This window comes from Panthera leo, chromosome B1, assembly GCF_018350215.1.
Source record: "Panthera leo isolate Ple1 chromosome B1, P.leo_Ple1_pat1.1, whole genome shotgun sequence".
In the NCBI taxonomy this organism is placed as follows: Eukaryota; Metazoa; Chordata; class Mammalia; order Carnivora; family Felidae; genus Panthera; species Panthera leo.
This window is the reverse complement of record NC_056682.1, coordinates 155,232,143-155,247,489: the sequence shown is the minus strand read 5'-3', so window position 1 is coordinate 155,247,489 and position 15,347 is coordinate 155,232,143. Positions and strand designations below refer to the sequence as shown.

Here is a 15,347-nt window from a genome sequence, read left to right as displayed (position 1 = left end):
AGCCACTTTGGAAGACAGTAGGGCAGGCTTTGTTTCTGTTTTTAAGGCGTTTATTTTTTTAAAGTTTTATTTATTTACATTTAATAATCTCTACACCCAACCTGGGGCTCAAATTCAGGACCCTATGATCAAGAGTCTCATGCTCTTCCAGCTGAGCCAGCCAGGCACCCCAGTATGGCAGTTTTTTTAAAAATAATACTCTTGGGGTGCCTGGGTGCGTCAGTCAGTTATGCATCCAACTTTGACTCAGGTCATGATCTCATGGTTCGTGAGTTGGAGCCCCGCGTCAGGCTCTGTGCTGACAGCTCAGAACCTGGACCCTGTTTCGGATTCTGTTTCGGATTCTCTGCCCCTCCCCCGCTTGCTGTCTGTCTCTGTCTCTCTTTCTCTCTCTCTCTCTCAAAAATAAACAAATATTAAATATAAATATAAAAACAATACTCTTACATATGATTTAGCAATGATGCTCGTTGGTATTTATCCAAATGAGTTGAAAACATAGGTCTACATAAAAATCGGTAAATGAAGATTTATAGGAACTTCGTTTGTAACTGCCAAAACTTGGAAGATATCCTTTGTTAGGTGCATGGATGCACAAACTGTGGTATATCCAGACAATAGTATATTATTCTGTTATTCATAGATAAAAAGAAATGAGCTATCAGGGCATTAAAAGACATGGGGGGGGGTCTTAGATGCATATTTCTCAGTGAAGAAGCTAGTCTGATTCCATACTCTAGATTTCCAACTATGTGATTTTTTTTTTTTTGGTGGTGGTGGTGGTGGTGGTTGACATCTTTATTGCCTTGGAAGTAGGGGCAGGTGCCCAGAAGCTCTTGGGTGGGCAGCTGCCTCTGCCATCACGGGCTTCTGGCTGCTCAGGATGGCGCTGAGTCTGCGAATGGCAGCCATGTATAGATCTGGGCAATACTTCTTGCAGATCATAAGCCTTGTGGATCATAAGCCAGGCATTCTTTTTAATGGTCTACTTGTAGGAGGTGGTGGGTTTTCGCCGGCCTCATCTCTACTTCGTGACCACCACTACACCTTTGCTATCTGCCCATTGCAGGAGAAGAGGATGTGAGCCTTCCAGGCTATTGGGCTTGGTGTTGTATGTCTGCATGTACCTCTTGATCAGGAAGCTGGAGCTGTTGCAAAACACCATCCATTGCAGGGGGTCAGACATGGTGGCAGTTCCTCTCACTACCATGGCTGGAGACGGAAAGAGCCCAACTATGTGATATTTTTGCAAAGGGAAAATTTGAGAGATAGTAAGAAGACCAGTGGTTGCCAAGGACTCATGAGAATGGGAGAAGGAGGGAAAGGTGGAACACAGATGGATTGTATGGCAGTGAAGTTGTAGTACAGTGTAATGTTGATATATGTCCCCATAACTTGTTATAACGCATAGAATGCACAGTACACAGAACGAACCGTAATGTGAACTATGGCCTGTATTTAATAATTAATATTTGCTCATTAACTGTAACAAGTATATTACACTAATACAGGATGTACTAGTAGGGGAAACTGCGTGTGTTTTGAGGGATGGGGTGAAGTAGTTATAAGGGAACAGTATAGTTTCTGCTCAATTTTTTTTTTTGGTCAACTTCTCTAAAATAAAGTCAACTGGTTAAAAAATAATTTAAATACAACAGTCATTTCTCCTTAATCTAACAGGTGAATGTGTCTTTTTCTTTATTGAGCATGAACCCACCCCTAGCACATACTGACTTTGTGTTTTCTGAGCATATCCACCTTTTGCCATGTAGTAACCTCTTGGACACTTTAACTTTTCCACTTGCTGGAGGTGAGGACTTTCATATACTGTTAGTTCGTTGCAAAGTATTAATTTTGCAGCAGATTCTAGTTTATTCAAATCCAGTGGTTCTCAACTGGGGACAATTTTGCTTTCCAGAAGATATTTGTCAATGTCTGGAAACATTTCTTGGTTGTTATGGTTGAGGTGGGGAGGCAATGTGTACTGTTGGGATCCAGAAAGAAGAGGTCAGGGATGATGCTAAACATTCTGTAAAGCACAGGGCAGCCTCCCATGGCAAAACAAACAAAAAACAAAAACAAAAACAAAGCAAACAAAAGCGTTCACTCCCAAATGTCAGTAGTACAATGGTTAAGAAATTCTGCTTAGCCTTAGCATTTTTCACGCTTTGTTGGAAATGAAATCTATTACCTAATCATCTTCATCACTCATTAATTCAGTCATTGGATACTTATTAGGTAGCTACTATAATAAGAACTTGTAATTAATGTTTTTAAGTGCAAATACATACCTGGGGGCTTGATGCAACCTAGGGTATTAGGGAAGTCTACCTAATAAGTTGAGATTTGAAGGGTATGGGATAGTGAAAGTTGTAAGAGAGGCCTGGGGAAGGTGTGCACAGGGAGGAGTGTTCAAAACAGAGCTAACACTTTCTGAGACTGATCAGAATCAGGTCTGTCTTCTCAAGAGGAGGAACTGATCAGTTTTTACCTCACAGGTAGCTTACAGGTGCCTTGTCCCTGGATTCACACCCTTACTTCTGATTTGATATCCGGTCCATGGTTGACTGTAGACAGTGTTTGATTCTCTACCCCAATTCCAAGACACAGAATTAATAACTGTGCTTTATAGGTCACTCCAAACCACTCAAGGAATCGAGTAAAAGTTCTAAACTAGCCACAAATACCCTTGTGGTGAGCCTCAGGGTATTAGGCAAGGGCTCTGTATAAAGCCATTTTCCAGGACGTTAGGGACTGAACCTCCAAAGACAGTGTTAAAAAGTGTTGTTCAATCATGATGAGTACTGACTAATGCATAGGATAGTTGAATCACTATATTGTAAACCTGAAATATATCATACTGTATGTTAACTATACTGGGATTAAAACTTTTAAAAGATAAATAAATTAAAAAGTAATTCAATATAAGCCTAAAAAAAGTGTAGTTCAGTTAATCCTGAAGGAGGGACTGCGAAGGCAGGGAACCAGGATGGGCTTGGTTGAAGTCTTGGCTATGTAGATTTAACAGGACACTTCCTCTTCTTACCAGCAACTTCTGGAAATCCTGGAAGAAGAGTAAGGACCAAACAACATATAGGAGCCAGACTTGATTGGCTTTATGGGCCTTTTGACTGCTGTTTCCTAAAATGCCATAAAACCATTTTTAGATTGCTCTCAGTAATGTCCTGAAGATGACACTACTTTTTAGCAAGCACACTGTCCAGTGAACTTATAGAATAAGTGTCTTGTTTCTCCCTATTTTCCAGATACATATCATGTGTAAAAATACAGTTCTGAAGTATTATACTTTACTGTTTCATTTGTAGCTATTTATTGAGAGTATCTATTGTGTGTCTGAACTAAGGCACTGAGACATAACAGTAAGTGAAAATTTATCCCTGCTCTCAGGAAATTTAATTCTATTTGGCAGGGGCTGAGGGGTGGGAGGCATAGACTGTGAAAAAAAAATTATAAATAGCTTATTGAATAGAATGATTTCAGATAGTGCTAAGTTCAATTAAAATAGTACAAGGTAAAGAAATGTAGAGTGATCTGGGAATGTTCACCTAGGTTCCATTAAGGACTAAGATTTAGAATGAGACCCAGATGATAAGAAGGAAGAAGCCTCTTGAGGAGCTGGAGGGATTGCAAATGCAAGAGCCTTGAAACAAATTTGGTTTACTTCAAAGGGAGAAAAGGCCAAACTGGTTGGCATTTAGTATGGCAGGCCAAGTGGGATAAAATATAAAGTTAGAAAGACTAGGTCTGAATTACGTAGGGTCCTAAAATGCCACAGTTAGAAATTTGGATTTTCTTGTACTTTAAAATAAGTTTAGATAGTTAGAAGAAGGAGGAATGGTAGATCTTACGTTTACATTGTAAAAAATCATTCTGGTTACTACATGGATAATGAACTGGGGATGAGTTGGGGGTAAGAGTAAAAGGCAGGAGATCAATTACAATGCTTTTGCAATTTTCCAGGTGAAAGATAATGGTAAGTTTCTAGAACTGTTGTAGTGAACTATAAAAAAAGTTAGTTTGATTCAGGATATGATTTGGAATTATTCCATTTAGTTCTGTGTCATTTTCATATTTATAGGACTGTTCATCTTGGGATCATTTTAAATATTTGAGTACATTTTTTTGTGAACGTATCAAGTGTCTGATGTATAATGTTGTACCTCCCTTTCTTTCTCCCTCCCTCTCCCCACTGCCCCCTTCCCCCCTCTTTTGAACTATGAAAAGGGAGGTAGACAGTTTTAGGCCATTTCTCTAATGTCTCTTACCCAAGATAAATTTTGTTAAAGATAATTAGCAATTAAATTCCTGATAATACAAAAATTTTAAAGTGTAAATGGATTTATTTTTAAGTGTTTTTATTAAGGTTTTGAGACTTAACTTTTGGGAGTATTTTATTACCTGGAAAAGTATTAAACCCTGAAACTTGTAGAAATGAAAACACTGTTGACTTCTAAATTCCCTTACAACTCTGAAGTGGCGCCTGAGTGCTCAGTCAATTAAATGTCTGACTTTGGCTCAGGTCATAACCTCATGGTTCCTGAGTTTGAGCCCTGTGTGGGGCTCTGTGCTGACAGCTCGGAGCCTGGAGCCTTCTTCAGATTCTGTGTCTCCCTTCCCCCTTCCCCACTTGCTCTCTCTCTCTCTCTCTCTCTCTCAAAAATAACTAAACATTTAAAAAAAAATTAATTCCCTTACAGCTCTGAAAACTGTGGTCACTTTCTGGTTGTATGATTGTTTTGTTATCCACCGTGTGGCTTGAACTGGAATGTATGGTTTTTAACCACATTAGTGTATTTCTTAGAGCTAAATTCGAGAGAGGATCTGGCAGACTACTCTAAGCTGCTGGTCCCACTAAAGAAGTAGCAATTATTTTAACTTTTTAAAATATATAGCAGATTTGTGGTGGAACCATTTGCAAGTACACTAGTAGATTGAAGGCACTTTGACCCAAAGATTAATAGGAACCTCGCAAAGGCTTTTGCCGTGTCATTATTCAAAGAGTGGTTAGAGTACATTCATTATGTACTGCCAGGATCCTTAAGGGGTTTATAGGAGGGCTGGAAATGGATCTCTTTACATCAAAAGCTATTAACTTGTTTTTTTCTTCTTGCATAAGGGAGACATTAGTAGGCTTTTCTTTATGCATTGGGTTTGGTACTTTTTTGAAGGGCACAGTAAGTATGAATTGTGAAATGTGAATGCAGATTAGTGGAAAGTGAAGTAGCTTGTTTCCTGGTCATATTTTTTGGTTGCAGAAAGAAAGGCAGAGTGAAGATTGTAGCTTCTCTTCTTATAGAGTATGCAGGGGCTAGATCAGCCACTAACCTGTCACGCTAACAGCGTTAATAGCAAAATATCTTCTGAAAATCGTTTTTCCTCTTCTCCACCCTGACGTAAAACTTTAAAAAGAGAGCTATTATTTGGGGGCATTCTAAAAAGAAGATAAATAGGATATTAGTGAAAATAAATGATTTCTTCAAATTCACTCTACTTTGGAAAAACATTGTTACAAGCAACACTGGACAAGGAGATTCTGGTTTTGCTAATGGGCCAAATTTTTACCATTTCAGAACTCCAATTATCCAGCAGCCAGAGGACCATTGTATTTGCCTTGCTGTCATGTCAAGATTGTTTAGAGGATCAATTGAGATAACGCTCAAGAAGATTTATGACTCATGAAGTAGTGTCATATCATCACAGTGCTCATGATTTGAGCTATCACTCCTTTCCTGAAGAACTCACAACACACACACTGTGTGCTGCAATGTTGTCACTCTCTTCTGTGGAGTTGTCTCCTGCTAGTTCGCAGAATGGCAAAGATGCTCCGAACAGTCTTCAGGTTAAGTGTCATCAGGGAGCTTTGTCAGGATAGCAGCTTTGCACCACCCAATACACTACACCCGTAGGGCACACCACACTCTGACCCCGTTACGACACCTCGAAGATTGTCCAAAGATGAAAACTCCTTCAGTTGAATTTTCCTGGTTGTTTTGCTTGGCAAATTTATTATTCCAGAGAATTGAAAATATTCCAAATAGGATTATTATGTTCACAGTCACAATGCTAGTGAAATCTCCTCTTTACTTAGCAATTACTAGTTATCAGATATTTGGCAGGTTCTATAAATTACTTCTCTAATTTAATTATGATAGCCGTCTTACATTATTATGTTCCTTTTAGTTAAAAGAAAATGGAAACTTTAGAGATATTAAGTAACTTGTCTAGATGACAACTGGTTAAATGGTGTAATTACGAACCAGGCTGCCTGGTTTTAAAACAAGCATGAAACTACCTTACACTTCCTTTCCAAAGTTATTTTTTGGTGAACAATCTAAACAAAATTTTAGATAGAAATGTGGCATTTTTGGAAACTGAAAAAACACCAATCAAGGAAAATGCAATCTTTTAGTTTTGTTTCATTATGGGGAAAGAAAATTTTGGTCCTCTGCAATCACTTGGACTAAATTGCTAAGTAATTTGATAAAAATATGTACAACAATATTTCTTTCTGTTGTACATGTCCAAGCTATTTAAAATTTTTCTTTACCTTTTATTCTGTTAAGAATCTTGGGTATTCTTCCATGTTTATACTTAGGTGAGAAAAGGATGGGAATATCTGGCTAATTCTTGAAAATTGACTTTATGCATTTTACTGGTTTAGAAAATGTCCCCCCTCTCCCATAGGTTGCATTTGATGAGCACTTCTGAGCATGCAAAGTGTGTAAAATTTAGAATCAAAGGGTGTAGATTCAATCCCAGTTCACCATTTGTGAGACTCATATATTGAGAATTAGTATATCCCACTGAGTTCAAATTTGGCCATCCATAAAATGAGAGTAACTATTAAATTTTTTTTGTAATGTGTTTGAAAGTGCTTTTTAAACTATCAAATGGTATACAAATGATTTAGTTACATCATTAAGTGATAAACTGCAGATCCCCAGCAACTGCATAGGGTAGGGGGTTCCTGTCGGTATAATTCTCTTAAATTTTAAATATGAATGTATTAAAATATGTGCATGTGCTTTGCAGAATTGTTTCGCCTCTGCTATACAGTGAATTTGGTCCCCTGCTTCAACTCGTGTGTTGAAGCCCTAATCTCGATGTGACTGCATTTGGAGATAGGATTTGTGAAGAAGTAATAAAGGTTAATGAGGCTGTAAGTGTGGGACCCTAATCCTATAGGACAACCGCCCCCATAAGAAGTGAGAGGGACATTAGAGCTCTCTTCTGCATGTGAGGATACAGTGAAAAGTCAGGAAGAGAGTCTCACCAGGAACCAAATTGGCTAGCATCTTAATGGATTTCTCAGCCTCTGGAACTGTGAGAAATATATTTCTGGTTGAGCCACCCAGTCTGTAGTATTTTATTTATGGCAGCCCAAGGCACATTTTTTGATATACTGATATACCTAAGGATAGTAGTAACAAATAGAACTAGTAGAAAGTCACTAGTAATAAGTTATACACACACACACACACACAGAAAGGGAGATTGATTTTTTTTTTTGACAGAGAGGGCGTGTATGCATGAGCAGAGCAAGGGCAGAGAGAGAGGGAGAGAGAGAATCCCAAGCAGGCTCCATACATAGCGTGGAGCCTGACATGGGGCTCCATCCCAGAACCAGGACCATGAGATCATGACCTGAGCTGAAATCAAGAGATACCCAGCTGACTGAGCTACCCAGGCATTCCACGGAAATTTATGTTAAGGAATTTTCACAGGCTGGAGAGTCAGGTTAAGAGTTGATATTGCAGTCTTGAGTCTGAAGGCTGCTTACTCAGGTAGAATTTCTTTGTTGCAGCCTGGAGGTAGAATTCTTTATTCCTTGTGAAACCTTGATCTTTGCTCTTAGGCCTTCAATTTATTGGAAGGGGCCCTTCCCCCATATTATGAAGGGTAATCTGCTTTATTTAAAGTCAGCAGATGGTAGGGGCTCTTGGGTGTTTCAGTCGATTAAGCGTTCGACTTCAGCTCAGGTCAAGATCTCGTGGTTTGTTAGTTGGAGCCCTGCATCAGGCTATTCGCTGACAGCGCCTGCTTTGGATCCTCTGTCTCCCTCTCTCTCTGCCCCTCCCCACTCACACTCTCTCTCCTTTTCTCTCAAAAAAAAAAAAAAAAAAACAAAAAACGTAAAGTCAACAGATTGCAAATGTTAATCACATCTAAAGAAACACCTTTAGAGTAACATTTACACTGGTGTTAGGCCAAGCAGTTGGTCATTATAGTCCTCCAAGATGACATAAAATTAACCATTACACTGCTGTAACAAATTACTACAAATTTAGTGGCTTAAAATAACACAGACTTATTACCTTACAGTCTGGAGGTCAGAAGTTTGGAATGGTTCTCACTGGCATAAAGCCAAGATATTGGCAGGACTAAGTTCCTTTTGGAGGATCTAGAAGAAAATTCTTTTCTTCTCCTTTCCAGTTTCTAGAGTCTGTCCGCATTTGGCTCATGGTTTCACCTCTCTGTCTTCAAAGCTAAGTTTTGTTGCCTTTTCCCTGGTTTCCTCTCTTTCACTCCCTTGCTCCCTTTCTAAGGGCTCTTGTAATTACATTGGTCCACTTAGATAATCCTGATAGTCTCCTTGTGTAAGTTTAGCATCCTTAAATCCATTTGCAACCTTATTTTCCTTTTGCTATGTAACATAAGATATTCACCAGTTCTGGGGTTTAGGGCAGGGACATCTTGGGTGGGGAACCCATTCTTCTGTCTACCTCATTAACCTATCTTTGTGGTCAAAGAAGCATATGCTAATTGTTGTGACTAGAACTTTAAGTGAAACCACCTGAATTGGCAGCCCAGCTCTTCTTCCTTTTAACTGAGCTCCTGGCAGGTGATTTCATTTTGCCCCAGTTTGCTCATCTGTAAATTGAACTCATAGTTTTTGAGAAGATTGAGTTGATACTTGTAAAGTACCTAGATGTGTGGTTAGCATGTATCAAGAAATCTACTCATTTGTCTGTTACTTTTTGATTATAGATTTCAATTGTAGTTGTTTAAGAGAATTAAAAGTAATGTAGGGGTGCCTAGGTGACTTGGTCGGTTAAACATCCAGCTCTTGATTTCAGTTCAGGTCATGATCTCAGGGTGGGTCGGACCCCTCTTCAGGCTCTGCACTGAGTGTGGAGCCTGCTTGGGATTCTCTCTCTCCCTCTCTTGCTGCTTCTCCCCTGCTCACACACACCCACTCTCTCTCAAAATAAGTAAATGTCTAAAATAAATAAATAAATAACGTAAATTGATTAGGGGGAAGTAGGTAGATCTAATAATGATCAGTTCCACAGCTTTTCTTTAGGTTTTGTGCAACCCAGGATAAATCACTTTGCCTATTTTACATTATCTTGCAATCTAGAGACACTGTGACATGTTCTATATATACACCTGTACCTACTAAATAAAAGATATTTCATGCCTGGAAACGAAGCATCACCAGAAAGGTTAATGAATATATATTAAAATAAGTGTTTGAAGGAGGGATTGATTGTGTTCTGATGTTCTTCTGATTTGAAGGAGGATGTGGGAGTTTTAGAAACAGATAGTAAGGTAGGCTTATTATTTTAAAGAATATATAGCCCTATAATCAAACATTAAATCACCTCAGAAAATCAAAAGCAAAACCAGATTTGATTACAAATTCAACTTCAGACATAGGTTTGTGTGTATTTGTAGTTTTTATTGTTGGAAATGAGAAGTAATCTGCCAAATATTTCACCTGTTAGGACCTGGCAGCCTAACACACAAGTATGGAAATAGCACAGATGATATATCTTCTTTATACTGAATTTGAAAATATTTACAGAACACTCTGGTGTGCATTTTTTAGATTTAAGATTTTGATAGCAATGGCTGCATATTAAACGTGTTTGCGTTTTTCTGTTTTAGCTCTCACAATTCCTGTCTGTGACAAATGCTGTGAATTTCGTACTACTATTGGCATAATTAGGGAGAAGCTAAATTTTAACCAAGCACCTGGGTAATATAATCCATTAAACCATACATGAAATAGAATGTTAAATTCTGAAAGTTTCAAACAATAACCTTATTCTCATAGTTCTACTAGAATTTTTATTGTGGAAAACTGACTTTACAGATGAGTTCACTGAAATGCATTCCTTAAAAATAGTGTATACAAGATTTATAACAGATTTTGTACTGTTATTTTTATTTATGTTACAGTGCAATATTTGTATATTAACATATGCTTATATTCTAAGGCAGAAGTACTACTGAAGTGTGAGTAGAAATAACTTTTTTAGTAGCTCAATAAAAAACCATCACTTTGAAAGTTGTATATAAATTCTTATTTGCTTAACTAGCTTTTCCTTTTTTTTTCTTTTAACAGATATTTATTTAGCATGTTCCAATACTAATTCTGGGTGTTGAGGACAAGTTAAAATAGAAAAGATCCTGCCCCTATGCATCTTATATTCTAGCTTTTTCTTTGTTTCTTTCTTTTTTTTTTTTTTTTTTTTTGCTAACAAAATTCTTTATATTTCTTGGTAATTTAATGGTAGTCTTTTGTTACTAGATACATGAAATAAATTATAGGAGTAAAACTATAATAAATTATTATATAAAAAGTTAATTTTCAACTACTGTGATATAGGAGGAGAAGGGGGTCAGTGAGTGAAAATAAATATTGATTACTGACATATTGCAGAGAATTTTGTCCTTTTAGGAATACTAGGACCTGTTACATTGAAAAGTATAACTTCCATATAGGCAATTAAGAAAAAGTATAACTTGCATATAGGAAATTAAGAAACCAGGACCTAGAGAGTTAAATTGTTTGCCTGTGGTTGTACAAGCGAGGAGGAAGCAGGACCCTCAGCTGGGACTGGAAACCAAGTGTATTTCATTCCAACATAAATACTCTTAACCCAAATGAAACCTGACATCTTGGTTTGCAGGTTACCAACTCTCTTGAGTGAGATATTTCTGGTGTTTGTGTGCTGTTAATATGTACTGTGTTAAGAGGAATTTGAAGTCTCTTTGGCCACATTGCATGTATTATCACACAGAAGGAGTCCTCTGACATCAGAACCATTATAACCTATTGGAATCCACATGAAGGTAATAAAACAGACTCATTTGTCTGCATCTCAGTGGGAATTCTAGGAAATCTGGGATTTGCATATAGGTTTCAAATGAGCACTTATTTGAGAATACCATAGGTAAACATGTGTAATTTGTTTCATTGTTATAGAAAAAAATAGATCCTGTATAAACTGTTTTTAATCATGTAATTTAATTTTGAATCTCCATAAGCATGAAATAATTTTCTGTAGTTAAAATTTACTTGTAATCTTTTCTCCTTTATTTTCACATACCTGGAAAATTTTTGTCATTGTAAAAAAAAGTACATTTTGTTAATCTAAAAAAATGCTGCATATATAACAAAATCTTACAGGAAGCGTTTTTGAGTAGCAGCCATTTGCTATGAGCTGGGTGTAAGAGGATGAATTTGCTAATCTTTTTAGCAAGGAGCTAAATATGTGGCAATACGTTCACTTTGTTTAAATGTTGTCTGAGACACATGAGGAAGTATATGGTCATTTGGTATGTTTTATTAGATATTTTCCATAAACCATAATCATGACTATTTTAAAACTATTATAAAAGATAGAAATCGAGAACAATTTAGTTAGCAAACTAGTATTATTTCTAGCAGTAGCTAAAATTACTTATGTGGCAAAATCTATAAACCATTATTAAATAGATTTTATTTAGAAGAACTTAATTCTAATTAAGAATTGTTTTTGCAACATTGTTATATATCCAGCTAGCCAATTATTCCAGTTAGGAATGTAGTTAAAAAAAAGAATTCAGAGTTTGATATCGGAATATATTTAGCCTGAGAATTGTGTGAGTGTTGGTATTGTCCGAGAGTGGTATTTTTTGCCAAACTACTTTTATATTTTATACAATAAGCTCTAAATTTAAACACAAATTTAAATTTATGAGCCCAAACTTTGGAAAATATGTAAAACAGAAAGTTGAAGAAATAAGATACAAAAACATTTAATGCTCTCTTTGCACTGAAGGTTATCCACAGTAAACAGAAAGCTATATAGTTAACATAGTATATTTTGGTAAGCACAAGACTATTTAGCCATCCAGCAACAAAGTTTTTGAGTGAAATCTTTAAAAAATACTTTGAGGAGTTTCTCTTTCTCTTTGAGGTTAATGGGGAACAGAACCGTCATTATCAAAATGTGCTACTAAACTATTTCATTGTTGCTTTGAAGATAAAACAACTCCTGTTAAGGGAAAGAATACCAATTTGTATTATAAATTTAAGAATGGTTAGTGGGAAGGCACCTGGGTGGCTCAGGTGGTTGAGCATCCAACTCTTGATTTTGGCTCAGGTTGTGATCCCAGGATCTTGGGATTGAGTCCCACATGGAGCTCCATGCTGAGAATGGAGACTGCTTCAGATTTTGTCTCTCTCCTGGCCATCTCCCCAGCTTATATGCTATCGCTCGCTCTCTCTCTCTCTCTCTCTCTCTCTCTCTCTCTCAAAGAATGGTAAATGGGTAATTATACTGAAAAAGCCAGAGTTGTGTTGGAAAATTTTAAATCTCCTTTCTTTGGGGGAGCTTTTGCACTGATGCTTTGGGGTAAATTTTCAACGCAGTGTGTGTTAAGATTGAACCATGTAACTCTCATTGATGTTAATGGGAATCTCTGGGCTAAATCTGCTCATGCTGTGCTGAAAATGTACCCCCTAACGTTTGAGTAGTTTTGGGCTATCATAGATACTAAAATAAAGTTATTATGGTCCACAGTATAAATATATATTTAGGTAGTTTTAAGCATATTTATTTGATACAGTGTTATGTGAATTGTTGTATAAGAGCTCAAATCTGATACACTGCCTCCTAATATTGAAAATAGTTGTGTTTAATGAACTAAACTATATATTTTACTTCAAACAAGACAGGGATGCTGTGGTTTATTTTGACTTCATTTTATTCCATGCTATGATTCTGAAAAGAAGTCACTATGGCACAAAGTGAAAGCACCCAATGGATTCGTTAATGTAATGCCATATGTTAGGAATATTCTTAGAGCTTCCTTCTTTTTCTCCATTGTCCTTTTTAAAAAAAATTTTTTTTTTAATGTTTATTTTTTTGAGAGAGATAGAGACAGACAGACAGAGTGTTGGTGGGGGAGGGACAGAGAGAGAGGGAGACACAGAATCTGAAGCAGGCTCCAGGCTCTGAGCTGTCAGTACAGAGCCCGATGCAGGGCTCAAACTCACAGACCGCGAGATCATGACCTGAGCCTAAGTCGGACGCTTAACTGACTGAGCCACCCAGGCGCCCCTCCATTGTCCTTATTTTTAACCTAAGTACATCCAAGTCTTCAAAAACATATCTAGCATAAGCCATATCTTGAGCTTTATCATCTTCTTTTCTTCATTTTGCTGGTTGAGGCAAAGAACATAAACATCCTTATAAATGTGCTCCTAGTTTGTTTTCTTTTCTATTTTCGTACATGTTTTCTCATTCAAGTGCTTTTTCATTGCATTTTTTTTTTTTGAATGCTGGATTTAGAGAAACTCAAACTTATTGGAAAGCTAATTGGTCAGATACTGACTATATTATATTTTGGTTTGGGATAGTATTATTTAGTTATAGATCCTTGTAACTCTGTCAATAGTCAATCAAAAACAACTTTTTTTGATCATTTAAGAATGATAAGAGAACTTTTCTTGTTTGTACTTTCTGGTTAGCAGATTATTCCACGTAAGAAACTTCCTAAATTTTGCTGTGATTACTAGTGTTATCGGCTTCTATACAAAGAGGGTCTCATGGGTTTGGTTTGTTACACTATTGAAATCTCCTGGTCCTCTTCCTGCCTTATTGTGTACTGTTCTTCATAGTCCCTCAAACTGAAAATTGATCTCCAGTCAGTAGTGTGCAGTGATTTGACCTGCTCCGTGATCAGTCCTGCTCTGACGATGTGAATAAAATTCATAGTGGGAGACTTGATTACTGTCTCTGTTCAGACTGAACTGGTTGAAAGGGCTGTCAAGCTGCCTGAAATTTGGATGCTTTGGATGTTTGCCATAAAGAATTCTTTGCCCACCAAAGAGCTAAATTGAGCAGAGATGAAGGACTGGTGTGTATAGATTTCTTTTCCCCCTTGCTTCTGAACAACTGGAGGACAGGATACAAATTTAAAAGCTATACCCTTAGCATTTAAGTAAAATAACTCCTCTATTCTTGCGTGTCCTCCTGTTGTGGTTGCAAATAACTTTATAAAATAAAATAAGTGATGTACTTGGGAAAAAAAAAAGAAGAGCTGGTTAATAGAAACTCAGATCTTCAACAGTATGGTATCATAGCTTGTCCCTGGTCTTGAAAGCTGATAGTAATGTCAGAGTTTCCTTCCTATAGGGATCAAACCATCCTTTGTTTGAAATGAAAAATCAGTCCTTTGGTCATTTACACTTTTCTTCCTGTTCTTTCTTTTCTTTTTTTTGTTTGGATTCTGATTTTAGTGTAGAAATTTGATTTTTTTTCTCCTGATTTATATAAAAAGAGAGGGATGTTCACTGAAAAGCCAATAATATAGAAAATTCTAGAAATTAATAAAATCACCTGATATTGATACACAAATGAATTTTGTTAAATTTATTATTATTTTCTTAATGTTTACTTTTTGGGAGAGAGAGAGAGAGAGCACGTGAGTGCAGAGAGAGAGGGACACAGAATCAGAAGCAGGCTCCAGGCTCTGAACTGTCAGCACAGAGCCCACACAGGGCTCAAACTCACAAACTGTAAGATCATGACCTGAGCCAAAGTCAGACACTTAACCGATTGAGCCACCCCAGTGCTGCAAATTTTGTTCAGTTTAGATCACTGTTCTTCCAGATATCTCTCTCTGCATGTTTATTAAATTGATGGTATTCCATAAACTGTTTTTCTTTACTCAACAATATGTCATGACTCTTTTTTAAGACAATATATGTAGGTCTGTGTTCTATCTTTATGGCTGTACAAGATTCAGATATTTAGCTGATTTTCTAATGGTGGACATATGGGGGTATTTCCAGCTTTCTAATACCATAAACAAGGCAGAGGAATAACTATGTCTAATTCATTGTTTTGTGTCAGGATATAGCTATTTAAGCTGTCTGAGCACGTAGAGATGGCTTAGAAGGGTATAGATGTACCTCAGAGAACCTAGGGATGTTCAAAGTTTGACATCCTTTAGGGCCTGAAATCAAGAATAAATGAATTGGGGTCACTTTTGGGCATATTTCATCATCTTCGCTTCTCTTTGGCATCTGTTGGTAGTCTTTGTGT

General features: G+C 37.0%; 1 protein-coding gene across 1 annotated transcript in view; it reads left to right on the top strand.

Moving 5' to 3' along the window:
• The first annotated feature begins 10,949 nt into the window (after nt 1-10,949).
• The window catches only part of ADGRL3 (adhesion G protein-coupled receptor L3), a 690,326-nt gene continuing 685,928 nt past the window's right edge, over nt 10,950-15,347 (top strand). The window contains exon 1 of the mRNA XM_042936279.1: nt 10,950-11,103. The gene's annotated coding sequence lies outside the window, so the exon portion shown is untranslated. The remainder of the gene's footprint in view (nt 11,104-15,347) is intronic.